The 15424-nt window shown below is 36.1% G+C and overlaps 1 protein-coding gene across 14 annotated transcripts in view; it reads left to right on the forward strand.

Annotated features, from left to right (window-relative positions):
* b3galt1b (UDP-Gal:betaGlcNAc beta 1,3-galactosyltransferase, polypeptide 1b) overlaps window positions 1-15424 on the forward strand; it is a 185226-nt gene that overhangs the window by 114960 nt on the left and 54842 nt on the right. For 6 of the 14 annotated variants that reach the window (XM_051905174.1, XM_051905172.1, XM_051905182.1 and 3 more), the window contains one exon: window positions 6821-6892. The exons of 3 other annotated variants lie outside the window; for them this stretch is intronic. The gene's annotated coding sequence lies outside the window, so the exon portion shown is untranslated. The remainder of the gene's footprint in view (window positions 1-6820; window positions 6893-15424) is intronic. 5 more of the 14 variants (XM_051905177.1, XM_051905173.1, XM_051905188.1 and 2 more) reach the window with 1 other exon arrangement.

The raw sequence follows: 15424 nt of genomic DNA on the forward strand, positions 1-15424 counted from the left end.
GAATATGACGAGACAAGACACATTTTGCATTTTTGATATATTAGACACAAATAAGAGTGAAATATATATATGTATACAGTGCTCAGCATAAACGAGTACACCCCCTTTGAAAAGTAACATTTTAAACAATATCTCAATGAACACAAAAAAAATTCCAAAATGTTGACAAGACTAAGTTTTATATAACATCTGTTTAACTTATAACATGAAAGTAAGGTTAATAATGTAACTTAGATTACACATTTTTCAGTTTTACTCAAATTAGGGTGATGCAAAAATGAGTACACCCCACTGAAAGTCTCTGGAGCAAAGCTAAATTTTAGACTACAAATGTCTTTTAGCAAATTTAGCAAGAATTCAACCACAGGTGAGTCTAATTATTCATTACACAGGTGTCCAGCAGACAGTTGACTATAAAAGGGTGTTAAAACCCCGTCCCATTTCATGCTGTCAGCAATGGCACCACATGGAAGAGAAATGTCACAAGACCTGAGAAAGAAAATCATTTCTTTACACCAGAAAGGTGAAGGCTACAAGAAGATCAGCAAAGCTTTACTTATCAATCAGAATACTGTAGCAAAAGTGGTACAAAAATTTAAAAAAGATGGAACTGCAACCATCTCACAGAGACGTCCAGGTCGTCCACGGAAGTTAACACCTCGACAGGAGCGTCTTCTGATGAGAAGGGTTGAAGAAAATCGGCATGCAAGTTCACTGCAGTCATCTAAAGAAGTAGAAAGCCAAACTGGGGTGACTATTTCCCGTGACACAATACGGCGTACACTGCAGAGGAATGGCATGCATGGGTGCCGTCCAAGATCTGAACCCAGTCGAACACCTATGGGGAATTCTAAGTTGAGCATCACTCTCCATCCAGCATCCAGTCTCTAAAAGAGGTCATTCTTGAGGAATGGAAAAAAATAGATGTTGCAAAATATCGCCAACTTGTTCATTTCATGCCTAGAAGACTTGGTGCTGTCATTAAAAATCATGGAGGCCATACAAAGTACTAGATGTAGTAGTTTTTGTTGTGGGGTGTACTCATTTTTGCATCACCCTAATTTAAGTAAAACTGAAAAATGTGTAATCTAAGTTATATTATTAACCTTACTTTCATGTTATAAGTTAAACAGATATTATATAAAACAGTCTTGTCAACATTTTGGAAATTGTTTTTGTGTTCATTGAGATATTGTTTAAAATGTTATTTTTCAAAGGGGTGGTACTCATTTACGCTGAGCACTGTATATATAATATTATAAGAAAAAATACTTTAAATGGATTACTTAATAACTACAATAGACCTAGAACTTATATCTTTTTCGTTATTCCCTTAAATCCCTTTTAATCTTTTAATTATTTAATTCCTTTTAATAAAACAATTACCCAATAACAACCACAAAACAAAAACAGCTTTTTATGTAAAATTCACTTTATAAAAGACCCACATTTCTAAATTTCATTCATGGGGATAACATGGATAATTTGACATGGTTTAGTGTAAGATTTTTGCCCATCTTTTGGAAAATGCAGTTTTAAAAGTAAAAAAAAATATATCACTTTTACCAGTAGATGGCTGCAAAGCTCCACTATTTGCTATGTGCTATTTTACTAACTGAAAGACATCTTTTCACAAGTATTTTTCAGTTGTCATAATTGTGATTTCATAATATTTAGATATAAATCCAACTGAAAAATACTTGTGAAAAGATGTCTTTCAGTTAGTCAAATAGCACATAGCAAATAGTGGAGCTCTGGAGCCGTCTACTGGTAAAAGTTATAGTTTTTTTACTTTTAAAACTGCATTTTCCAAAAGATGGGCAAAAATCTTACACTAAACCATGTCAAATTATCCATGTTATCCCCATGAATGAAATTTAGAAATGTGGGTCTTTTATAAAGTGAATTTTACATAAAAAGCTGTTTTTGTATAAAAACCTACTCAACAAAAATATTTATTTATTTATATAAATTGAAAAGATATGATAAATCCTCCAAAAACTGCACAAATATGAAGTAAAAACATTAATAAACAGAGTAAAATTACATTTGTTTTTTAAAAAACAATTATTTTGTTACAAAATTACATTTTGTTGCAAAGACCCTGAGTGTGACTTTTTTTTCTACACTAACATAAAAACAAGATATCGCTCCATTTTTTTTATATATGTAGATCTAGAAAGTGTTAACAACTGTACAAAGTTTCATGTCATTTGGACAAAGAGAACATTTTTTTTAATTTTAGCAATCTTCGTTTGGGGTCTAAAAAGATCCCAAAGGCCCTATAAGGGTTAAGACATTTTTTTGGGGGGGGGTGGTATATAATGGCGCAGATACCAGCAAATTGACTAGCACAAACCTTAGTAAATCACCCTGCATGATTCATTTAAATACTTTCCTTCCATAAATTTTCCATCTGAAAGGGAAACTAGGGAAACAAATGTGTATGCAATAAAGTCATCCGCAAAAATAACTGTGTCCACATCTTTTCAGCGCTAATTTTCACTGCATGTGTTTAGTATATCCTGACAGTAGTTTTTTAACGACAAATATTGAACAAATTTCACAGACATTTGACAAACTGAAATAGAATAACGAGTCCCTGAACAAAAGGCGTCAACAATTGACTCATCTGTCTATTTTTATTTCTCAGAAGAAGTTTGAGGTGAAACATCAGAGATAGAGTTGATACTGAAATGAAACATGACTGGAAAGTCTCATGAGCTATGGACGAGCAATAAAATGTTCCTTCTGGGTCGCATCCATCTCCGCTATCAAAATCTGGTTTCCTCACCAGACAATAAATCGGTTGTGTCTGTGAAGGCTCAGCTGTCAAACGCAAAAGAGCTTCTGCAGCCTCATCAGTGCATGTCTAAGTATATATGAACAGGTGAGCTCTCGTTTCCACTTTAACAAGCACAAGTCTGTGCAAATCGAAGTGTGCATGGATGACAAAGGGAAGGCAGGTGACATGACAGAACTTTACAGCAGAACTTGAGCGCGGCTGGATCTCACAGCAGTCATTCTGTCTTTCCTTGTGTGCGGCGGGCGTCTTTGTCTCTGCGGTGGTATTCTCAGCACGGATGCTGATCCAGGCAGTTGCTAGCAGCCGTCTCTAAGGAGTCCCCCATCATTTTAATCTCACCACAGAGACGGAAGCAAACGAGCCACAGAAACATAAGCAGATGTCAAGATTTATTAAATATAGAGGGAGTTTTGTATCGACGCCGCTCTGGTGAACTGGATATATTAGTCGCTCGCGTGTTACTTGTTTACTTACTCTACTGAAGCACACAAATACTTACAGAACTCAGACAAAATCTGCTATGTATGTTCTCAAATCCCAAAATGCTTATGAATATGAAGGTCTGAGGTTTCAGTTGGTTTTAGTGTTGCTCTGTTACATACATGCATGAATCTGAACCTGATTTACTGATGAGAGTTGCTCATATTACGCCTACATGTTCAAAAAAGCATGTAATCAATATAATATATAGTCTGTCTTATGGAAGCCCTGTATAATTAGGGCCCAAAAGGCACTTTATGTAGGGGAGTATTGACATAGGATGCATTCTGTTTAAAACAGCTTAATGGAGCACAATATACTTTGTGCTTTTAAGAAGTTGCACGGCTGAGACAAATAGCAAGATTCAACACAACAGCAAAAGACTCAGTTCTGCATGTGTAAAAATAGTTTATACCAATGCTTCTCAACCAAGGGTCCGGGGCCCACTGGGGGCCTCAACAAACTTCCGAAGGGTCCGTAAGAATTATTCATCTTAAAAACACTAACTTAATTAAAATGGTAAATAGATATTTTTAATATTATCTTATAATTTGGCAGCAGGTATATTAGGCTGCTGTCACTTTAAGACCCGACACACGGATCCATTATACTGTTACACATGCGTTTTCTTTCTCAACTGTTTACATTCATTTAAAACATAACTGACTGTGTTTACGTGAATACTCACTAAAACCAGCATTTTGACATAATTTTGTGTGTATTTGACTGTTTAAGCGCAATAAGCAGTGAAAAAGAACTCAATTTAGTACTGAGAGGCGGCTTTATGTGTGCGCACTTTGGGTGTGAGCACCAAATCTGCGGGAATGAGTAAAATTATGTGCAATACGCGCAATCCCACGATGAAATTCAAGCCCTGTAACATCAACAATATTCATCCGGAGCAAATTAAATGAGTGAGTGAAGGGAGGCGGGTCGGAAAGCGAGAAAGAGCAGCTGGTATTGTATGCCTGTTCTGTGGAAAATGAGTATTGGAAGCGTTTCAGATATTTCAGTATCGATATATATGGAAAAATCAATATTTTTGACAACACATAAAGTCAATATAAAGAAAACAAAAATAAAGAAATATAAATAGCCTTCAAGAACCACTAGTTTAGTCTGATTTGTGCAACGCACAGCCTTTTGACAGAGATATATAAACAGGTGAATATCTATAGCCTTTTATTGCACAAAACTGTCCTCACAAAACAAATATATTGACAAATAAATGACAGACAAAGCACAATAACAGGAAAACAGCAGGTGATTTAAACACTGACAGTAATTGTCTTGAAATGTGTTATTGAAGGCTGTAGTGGCGGTCGAAGAGAATGAATTTAGAGATGAGATTTTTCAGAGAGGGTTTTATTGTGCAGACAGTACTGATAAACTTAAGCATGGCATAGTAAATCAGTCACAAAGATTTTACAAAAAAACACTAAAGATATAAAAATCTAGATAAACTAGTTGACCTCATTAATTGACTAGATGGTTACTGCATGACTAGTTGGCCATCCCTCCTACCCATCCAGTACTTGAAGTGGAAAAAAATAAAGTGCCGGTACTCACCAAAAGGGACAGGGCTTTCTTGGGGGGGGCCTGGTTGTCTCCCTCGGTTGCAAGAGCGTAGTTTTGTTTTGAACATTGGGGGGATTGAAGTGTGAAGCGTTTAACAGGGTCCCGGGGCATATGCTCTCTTGAGGTTTATTTATTTGTTTGTTTTTTTGCAAAATGGTCCAAACATGCAAATTGGTTGATAACATAACTGCAATAAAGTAGCCTATTTTTAACAATCACTTGTTTACAAAGTGCCATGGGAAGTCAAACTATCTTTACTTAAAACTTTCTTATACTGAACATGTTAATTTCCTGTCATCTCTGCTGTCATTATTAGCTGAAAATATTTTACAGATCGGGAAAACCACTTGTTTAGTCAATTTAAGAAGGTCTATGTTTTAAAGCTAAAAAAAAAAATCATCTAAACTTTCATAGGCCAGAGCGGTTGCAGTTTACTTCACCATCTCAGGTGAATTGCTGCTGCCTGGTCAGGACACATTGTTAGATGGGCAGCTGTACAATGTCAAATAAGTTATGTTTCAACAACATCTGTCTATTCAGACTTTGTGTTAAAACATAAGCACGATCTTGCAGGAAGCAATGAAAAGCTTAATTTGTTTTTGTAATATCTTGAATTATGAGAGCTGTTATTCACTTGTATACTCACTGGCTCATAGCGGAATCTGTAGGGAGAGCGAGTACATGATTATAATCATCAATATGCTCTAGTCTTGTTTTTTTATGCAGCCACAGATGGCCAAAGCTTTGAGTTCAATAATGCAATATTCAAAGAGTCAATTATGTACATTGTAGAGCTGCATTAAATTAAAAAACAAAGCTGAAGGTGTTTACTTCAAAATAGTGCCAAAAGATTGCTGGTGATGATGTTACTGCTTTAGTGCCTTTCATTATTATCATGAGGTTATGAAATGCAAATGTTTTTCTGTGTCGTTTGTATTTACGGTGATATTGTTGCCTGTTGTTAAAGCCTTTCTGGAAATACAGGAATTAATATACTGTCACGCTGGGTTGCAGGAAGGGAAACACAGATGAAGAGAATAAATCCAAAATACTGGTTTAATGAATAATCCAACAGGAAGACAGGCAGTCAGGTGCAACACAACATAATCGGACAAGTATCAAACTTAACAGGGGTAATTAATGGAACACAGGTGATACAAATGAACTAATGATGTCGGTAACAGATTATGGTGGGAAACTGAACAAAGGAACATGTGACAAATGAAAACAAACTGAAAGTCCTTAAACTGAAACTAAACAGACTGTGACATATACACTACCATTCAAAAGTTTGTACGATTTTATTTTATTTTATTTTTTTTAAAGAAATGTATACTTTTATTCAGCACGGATGCATTAAATTGATCAAAAGTGACAGTAAAGACATTTACATTTTTCTATTCATCAAAGTGAATAGAAAATGTGTCTCAGTTTCCACAAAAATATTAAGCAGCATTTAAAATATTATGTTTTTCAACATTGGTAATAACAACCAATGCTTCTTGAGCGATTCCTTCACAGAAATAAATTACCTTTTAAAATATATTCAAATAGAATCTGTTATGTTAAATTGATAATAGTAATTGCTTTACTGTATTTTTGATAGTCAGCCTTGAGCAGAAGAGACTTCTTTCAAAAACATTAACAAATCTTACCGACCCCAGACTTTTAAAGCAGTGGTTCTGGTTTAATAAATCACCATTCATAAATTATAATTGATAAGTATTAATATTCTAAATATGTTAATACATTTCAGTGTTTGATTTTAAGGACATATTTGTTTACTTTGTACGATAAAAAATTCTGGCACTGTTTTAGGTTGCCACTGACAATCAAAACCAGTTTTTCTGAAGCAAAATCACTGCTTTACAGAATGTCTGCACACACCACATGTCTATATGAGTGTGAAACCTGATATTGAACCAATCAAGTCTTTTTTTTTTTTTTTTCTCCCAGCAGGACACTTTCACCTCGAGAATGAGAGCCGAGCGTTTCCAGTTCAACCACATCTGAAATGGCACGACACAAGTTAGTCCTTCAGGTTTCTTTTGTGAAGCTCATTAGTAAAACTGTATTTTAAAGTATAATATAGGGCTTGCACTACTATTGACTTTTATTAGTTGACTAGATGTCTAAATAAGTAGCTGAGGCATTTACAGCCAGCTGGAGAGTTTGTCTAATGCAGTTGAGATGATGCTGGTGATCATCAACGCACATCCTGATTTAAACCTGTTCCTGGGTCAATGTTCATGTCCAAAAATGCAATGCTAACCATATCCCTACCCCTAAACCTAACCCTATCCATAAGTTATTTCTGAAATCAGAGGGAAATGATAGGTGAATAATACTGATGTAACAGCACCTATCCCTGGTTATAATCAGGGCTTGACATTAACTTTTTTGCTCACCAAAAGTTCAAAGTTACTAGCCATTCAGCATTTTCACTGGCCACAATTTTGACATCGATACCATGGGGGAAAACTGCCATATAGATATTTTAATATTATCTCATAATTTGGCAGCAGGTATATTAGGCTGCCGTCACTTTAGGTCCTGACGCACGGATCGATTATACTGTTACACGTGCGTTTTCTTTCTCAACTGTTTACATTCACTTAAAACAAAACTGACTGTGTTTAAGTGAATACCGACATTTTGACATTATTTTGTGTGTATTTCACTGTTTAAGCACAATAAGCAGTGAAAAAAGAACTTAATTTAGTACTGAGAGGCAACTTTATTTTGGTTGTGTGCACAAAATCTGCGGGAATGAGTAAAATTATGTGCAATACTCGCAATCCCATGCCGAAATTCAAGCCCTGTCAACAAAGATGCTGATCCAGAAGCATGTTGCACTTGGTGAAATCATGTTCTGCGTCATGAACGGTGCAAAAACATTCATTAGCCACTCACTTACAGTTTCTGTAAGTCTTTGGGTGAAATTTAATTAGTTTCAGTGTGATTTATAAGAATTTTGGCTTGTATGTGGAGCATCAGCTGTGTGGTTTGTTTATAAAGTGCCATCTCTTTTTACACACTTTGCACTAACATCGCTTATAAACAGGAGACTGCTTTTAGAACCGGTTCTGAAATTTTTCTTCTACTTCTTCATTGTTGCAATTGTCCTGCTATTTAAGTTTTTGAATACGCCGATTTTCCATTGTGAGGAAAAAAACAAAAAAGACTCTCATACTCACCACAGAATGTTGCCATGAATGTCCTTGAATTGTCAGAGAGTTGCCAAGGTCGATGAAAATTTGATCAGCATTGAAATTGCCTGGCTTGATGCATTTTAATCGCTCAAAAATTTCTCTGCTCCCGCCCTGGAAATGACCAAAACTGAGCTATTTGCATTTCACAGGCTAGAGAGGTTGCTGTTTACTTCACCGTCTCAGGCGAATTGCCAGAACTGAGGCCAAAGGCAGACAGAAAGCACAATTATTTTGTTCTTTACTTTGAATGAACCTTATAATATTCCCACTGACTTTTAGTACCTAAAAAGGCCTTCGTCATTGTGCTTGAATTTTAATAATATTTTAGCCGGAAGGCACAGAGTAAATGGGTTAAATGTGCATAATTTTGATCATTTGAGATCTTTATTTGGGTCATTTCTGTTCTGCAGTACATTTTGAACTTTTTTTGAAAATGAATAGGCTTGCTGTAATTTAAAGTAGTATTTCTATAAACTGTACACCAGACATTCAGAAATAAGATGTGATACTTGGAATTAATTTTAAAATGTGAATTTCATTTTTTCCAATGTGAAATGAATGATTCAGTTCATCATGCAGGTTTTACAGAATTCATCAAATTCATTTCTAATACTTACTGATGTTTGTGCTGTTGGTTTCTCACCAAAATGATGTCACTTCCTGGAGGATGATGTCATAAGGAACTGGCTATTGTTAGTTAAGAGATTTTACAAAAGACTAACAGGATGGTATGAGGAAAAACCTGTACATTTATTAATTTTTAAAACAATATTTATTTTCATTTAAACATTTTGATTCAAGAAAAAAAAATAACACTTGGAATATAATTTCCCGGAATAAACAACCAGTCAAAGAAATAATGTAAATTATATTATATAAACCCTTATATTTGCTTAATTGTGATATTGTAATGAAAGAAAAAGAAATCTAATATTATTTCCATCTTTATAAATTGCAAGGTTAATATTGATGAGGACATAAAAATGTGCTGCATGACCCATTTACATGATATTGTAGTGCTTGTAGTTGTCACAGCATGATGAAAATGAATTTTTGTAATGGGGTGGAGGTGGTGGATGCTTTAGAAAAAGGACAGATGAGGCTTGAGGCAACAAAATTCTCATTCTCCCTCCCTTTAGGAAAAATGAGAGGCAAGCGTAAACAGCAGGGCTGACGTTTCATACCAGAAATTCATTATATACAATCAGGATGGTATTTAAATGATTGACAATAAATGAGTTTCCACTTCAAGCTTTTGATTTCCATTCTAGTATATTCCATTTTAGTATAATGCTGTAGTACTGTATGATATTGCATTTATGACACTGCATTTTTCAAACAATACTGGTTGTGCAGGATCTGTTAATGAAGTTCTTACTTTATGTTATGTAAACACTGTAACACTGTATCCTAACCAGACTCGATGCGATAAGATTCCAGCGACAAGCAATTTGACTGTCTACACTAGATGCGACGCGAAAATGAGAAGCGATAACATCAATCAAAAACCACAGCCAATCAGAAGAGAGTGTGGGCGGGCTCTCTCGGCAAGAGCACAGCAGACACAATGAAATGGCCAAGTACATAGTAAAATTCATAAATATTACACAATTTAAACATTATTTAAAGTACATACAGAGTGACTGAACCAATCTTTGTCATAGAATACACTTGTTTGTTCGCATTGAGTTGACAGTTTGAACATTCTTGTGCCCATTTATTTATTTTCAAGATCTGAGGTGAATTAGCCAGTGTTGTTTTCATTACAGCTAAAAAGCTGGGAACACAGAATGATATTCAAACTCACATTAGACGCTTTTAACATTAAATAAAGCACATAAACAGTACCTGATATTATCATTGCCATACTTTGTGTTTTTTGTTCCAGCCGCGACGTCGCGGAGAAATAGAAACCATTTGTAAAATAGAATATTCGTGTGTCGCCGTCACGGCTGGTTAGGACAAAAACTCTGATTTACATGGAAAAGATACCTTTTATCGCGTGTCGCAGCGTCGCGCCTTGTCTGGTTAGGACACGGTGTAAAGCTTTATTTGGTTTTACATGTTTTTTAGAAATGCTTTACAGATGAATTAATGATTTAGTTGTTCAATTTGAAGGAAAACTACATACAAGAGTGGCCAAAAGTGATGCCTGGAGGGTATATTTGTTTTTACTGACCTTACATGTTCAATTAAACCATCAAAATATAAAGAAAATATTTAATATTTTTAAATATGAGGGAAGAACAAAACACTAAACTTGGTTAAGGTATTTATCTGACAGAATTATATTGCAAAAAAGGCAAACTAATATATACAGTAACATCTTCAGTAGTTTGACAAAACGTGCTGCAACACAACCAAATACAGAAACGTGCTGCAAATACTCACAACGCAACCGAATACAGAAACGTGCTACAAATATTCACAACCCAACCAAATAATACTCACAACGCAACCAAAATACAGAAACGTGCTGCAAATATTCACAACCCAACCAAATAATACTCACAGCGAAACCAAATACAGAAACATGCTGCAAATACTCACAACGCAACCAAAATGCAGAAATGTGCTGCAAATACTCACAACTCAACCAAATACAGAAACGTGCTGCGAATACTCGCAACGCAACCGAATACAGAAACGTATTGCAAATGCTCACAACGCAACCGAATACAGAAACACGCTGCAAATACTCACAACGCAACCAAATACAGAAACGTGCTGCAAATACTCACAACGCAACCGAATACAGAAACGTGCTACAAATATTCACAACCCAACCAAATAATACTCACAACGCAACCAAAATGCAGAAATGTGCTGCAAATACTCACAACGCAACCGAATACAGAAACGTGCTACAAATATTCACAACCCAACCAAATAATACTCACAACGCAACCGAATACAGAAACGTGCTACAAATATTCACAACCCAACCAAATAATACTCACAGCGAAACCAAATACAGAAACATGCTGCAAATACTCGCAACGCAACCGAATACAGAAACGTATTGCAAATGCTCACAACGCAACCGAATACAGAAACACGCTGCAAATACTCACAACGCAACCAAATACAGAAACACGCTGCAAATACTCACAACGCAACTGAATACAGAAACGTGCTACAAATATTCACAACCCAACCAAATAATATTCACAACACAATCAAATACAGAAACGTGCTGCAAATACTCACAACCCAACCAAATACAGAAACGTGCTGCAAATACTCACAACGCAATCAAATACAGAAACATGCTGCAAATACTCACAACACAACCAAAATACAGAAACGTGCTGTAAATACTCACAACGCAACCAAATATAGAAATGCGCTGCAAATACTCACAACGCAACCAAATAATACTCACAACACAACCAAATACAGAAACGTGCTGCAAATACTCACAACGCAACCAAATACAGAAATGCACTGCAAATACTCGCAACGCAACCGAATACAGAAACATGCTGCAAATACTCAAAACGCAACCGAATACAGAAACGTGCTACAAATATTCACAACCCAACCAAATAATACTCACAACACAACCAAATACATAAACGTGCTGCAAATACTCACAAAGCAACCAAATACAGAAACGTGCTGCAAATACTCACAATGCAACCAAATACAGAAACGTGCTACAAATATTCACAACCCAACCAAATAATACTCACAACACAACCAAATACAGAAACGTGCTGCAAATACTCACAAAGCAACCAAATACAGAAATGTGCTGCAAATACTCACAACCCAACAAAATACAGAAACGTGCTGCAAATACTCACAATGCAACCAAATACAGAAACGTGCTGCAAATTTTCACAACCCAACAAAATACAGAAACATGCTGCAAATACTCACAACGCAACCGAATACAGAAACGTGCTGCAAATATCACAATGCAACCAAATACAGAAACGTGCTGCAAATATCACAATGCAACCTCACTGACAAGTATACATTGAACAATAAGCATGTCTCAGCCAGGTTCAACATGTTTGTTGTCATCTGTGCTATTTGCACATTTCTGTATTTGGTTGCGTTGTGAGTATTTGCAGCACGTGTTGTCAAACTGAAGATCTTTTCTTAATTTGCTGGTGTTTTTTTCTGTTTGCATGTGTTTTCTTCAGTTGCAGCATGTTGAGCTCTGTTCGCCACAGTAATATATGTTATTTCATAGTTTTAAAGAGTTTGCTATCAATCTAAAATGTGGAAAATGGTAGTGTAATAAAAAAGTGAGCAGGTGTGTTCAAACTTTTGATTGATCGTGTAATTTGAGTATCTGTCTTGCACAATGAATCTTGTAAACCTCTTGGCTTGTGGGTTTTATTTCAGCTGGGTTTCTTTGCTGTGGTTCTGAAGTAGAGGAGTAATCGTCTCGTAAGATTGCTGTGTATGAATGACCTTAAAATTACATACTTGCTCTGCAGAGGGCTGTAAGTTATTCTAATCTAAATTAGCATCGCTTTTTCCAACCTCAAATAGACGCCACAGGACTGGTCTCAGATCAGCGTCATCCTGGTAACCTTTACCATTTGTGCTGCGACTTAGCTGTGCCCAGCTGTTTACCCTGAGTGTATGCGCTCTGCGTATCGCCGCTTTGTGTGTTAGATCTTGTGTGTGGAGTGCAGGCCTGGGGAACAGAAGGCAATGAAACCTTAATTACATCCTGCCTTATCTTGCTTCCTTCTCTCTCGTCCTCTGGAGCTGTGCGCTATCAGCACTTTGAATTAGAGTGCTCTGCACACCGCCATGACCTCACCTGTGGATAAACAACATTAGGGACCCATTGTTTGTGAAGCGTCTAAACAATATGCAAGCGCATGCAACACCAAATTTTTTTGCATGTGTTCATTCCTGCTTCTGGTGTTATCTTGAGTTCTTTCATTAGCCATCTAATAATAATAATATAAAAAAATAATAATCTTTTTACAGGGCTGTATGAATAGTCAGAGAAGACTGAAAGGGGGGACATCATAAAACATGAATATTAATTACAAATTATTGTTTTATGTGATCAGCAATGTTTTTATTTAATTCAATATTAGCCATATATACACATAATTCAGTCATGAAACTCTAGATGGTGCAGGCTGATGGGTCCTTAACGCAAGCTGATGATAATTACAGCATTAACTACTTGGCACATGCTGATTGGTTCATGTCACTTCTGCAGCCAATGAGCTTGTTGCTCACACATTTAAAGGGCTGGTTATATGCACTATAGCAGTTTGCAGCGTGCTTCAGAGTTCCTCTAAAACTCTCCTCCTTCCCCAGCTCCACCTGTATAGATCTGCTCTGGGTTATTGATATGCTATTTGGGCAGCAACACTATGTCTTACTCGCAGCAGCGTATCGGCGTATGTATTGGCAGTAGCAAGTTCATGTACTTGCTCTGCAGCAGCAGCAATAATCTACAACAACAGCAATAATCTACAGCAGCAGAAATTCAGCAGCAGCCTAACAGATCTATTGCTAAAAATCTTCAGAGAGTTGTCATGATTTAAATATGTATATATATATATATATATATATATAAAAAACTTAAATAACCAATCAGTTGAATTAATGATTCAATGACTCACTTATAAAGACAGAAAATTGCTTACTTCCCTACTATATAGTAGGCAAAAAACAGTATGTGACAAAAGAGGTATGTCCGAATGCACAGTATTCATACAAGAGAAGGCAAAAAGTACCCGGATGACCTACTACTTCCGATGTGATTCTGAAGCGTGCATATGATGGACACTTTACTATACCATGAGACCACGGGAGAGGATTTGTAAATGGCAGTGAAGTGACGCAACTGATGCTAGTAGGTCACATGATAATGACAACATGGCAGATATAGTATGTCCGGATTACATTCATACTATACACATTTATACTATATAGCACCTACATTTTTAGCGCTCACACAGTACTTATTCAAAATAAGTACCTACTCAAGAGAGTATGCGATTTCAGAAGCAGTCAGTCATGTTACATTTCTGAATGAATGAGTTCTGAATTAATCTTTTTCAATGAATGAATCAATGACTCACTTATAAAAAGTCACTTGTCGCCACCTACTGGCATAGCCATGTAACCTGCAGAAAGAGTCACTGAAAAATCCCACCACCAATGAATGGCTATGGATGGATGGATGGATGGATTTTTCCTCACTTTGTGTGCCTATTATACTAGATGCTTACAAGACCAGTTCCACAGTCTTACTATAATCCTCTAATGAGAGCAAGTTTATTTGTTTTATGGATTGCCAATTATTAATGTCTAATGGTTAAATGAAATACACAGATTGTCTGGGCTTTTTAATGTGACCTTATGTAATCTTGATGTTTGGCCAAGATGAATAGACAGTGCTTAATAATTTTGGATGGGAACACAAATACAGACAACAAATATTTGAATGAACAACCAATTGTTTGAGCGAGGTCTGTTATTGTGGTAGTATTGACTTCTTAATTAGCATTGATAATGTATAAGTGGGTGTTTTTTTTGGCAAAACATGAGTTGCAGCGCTGCATGGTGAAACTCTGGCTTTTGAAAGTCGTATAGCAAAAACATGTCTTATGGAATCAAGTTCTCATTCTGCTCTCAACTGAACTTCAGTCCATGTTCCCAGGATTCAGGTCTCAAGAGTGCAGGACCCAACAGAATTTGCCGAAGTCAGTCATGAATGTATTATTCATGGTCAGTGCAAATTCCTCAACATGACTTGGTAAGGGAGTGCTGGGTGAAGATTTAATTTTTGAGCACCAGCAACCATCTCAGTGTAACATCAGTGAACTTTATAACAGCAGTGTTCTTGTATAATTCTGGAAATTTTCACTTTTTAGAACTTTTTTTTTTTAATGTAACATTGAGGATCACAGCCATTAAACTCACACATATTCTATCTATCTATCTATCTATCTATCTATCTATCTATCTATCTATCTATCTATCATCTGTCTGTCTGTCTGTTTATCTATCTGTCTGTCTGTCTGTCTGACAAACTTTTCTAATTTAAATTAGTTACATGAATTTTTTTGCTTTTGAGTTTACTTCCTTGCATTCAAACTCTGCTACCTCAATTCAAATTCAAAAACTGAATTGGAGATTTGAAAGGCATTCTCATTTCAATTCTAAATGGAACACGACCATCTGCCAGTGAAACTGCAACCAAGCAGAAATTCACCATCCATCCTTGATATAAATCTTCTTGAACTCCAAAGTATCTTAATAATCATAATGACAACTGATGTCTCCAGGTTCATTGTGCTCTCCTATCTGAAATATTCTCTTTGATGAAGTTGCCGTGCATCGTACCACCCTACGG

This window comes from Ctenopharyngodon idella, chromosome 9 (assembly GCF_019924925.1).
Source record: "Ctenopharyngodon idella isolate HZGC_01 chromosome 9, HZGC01, whole genome shotgun sequence".
NCBI classification, from domain to species: Eukaryota; Metazoa; Chordata; class Actinopteri; order Cypriniformes; family Xenocyprididae; genus Ctenopharyngodon; species Ctenopharyngodon idella.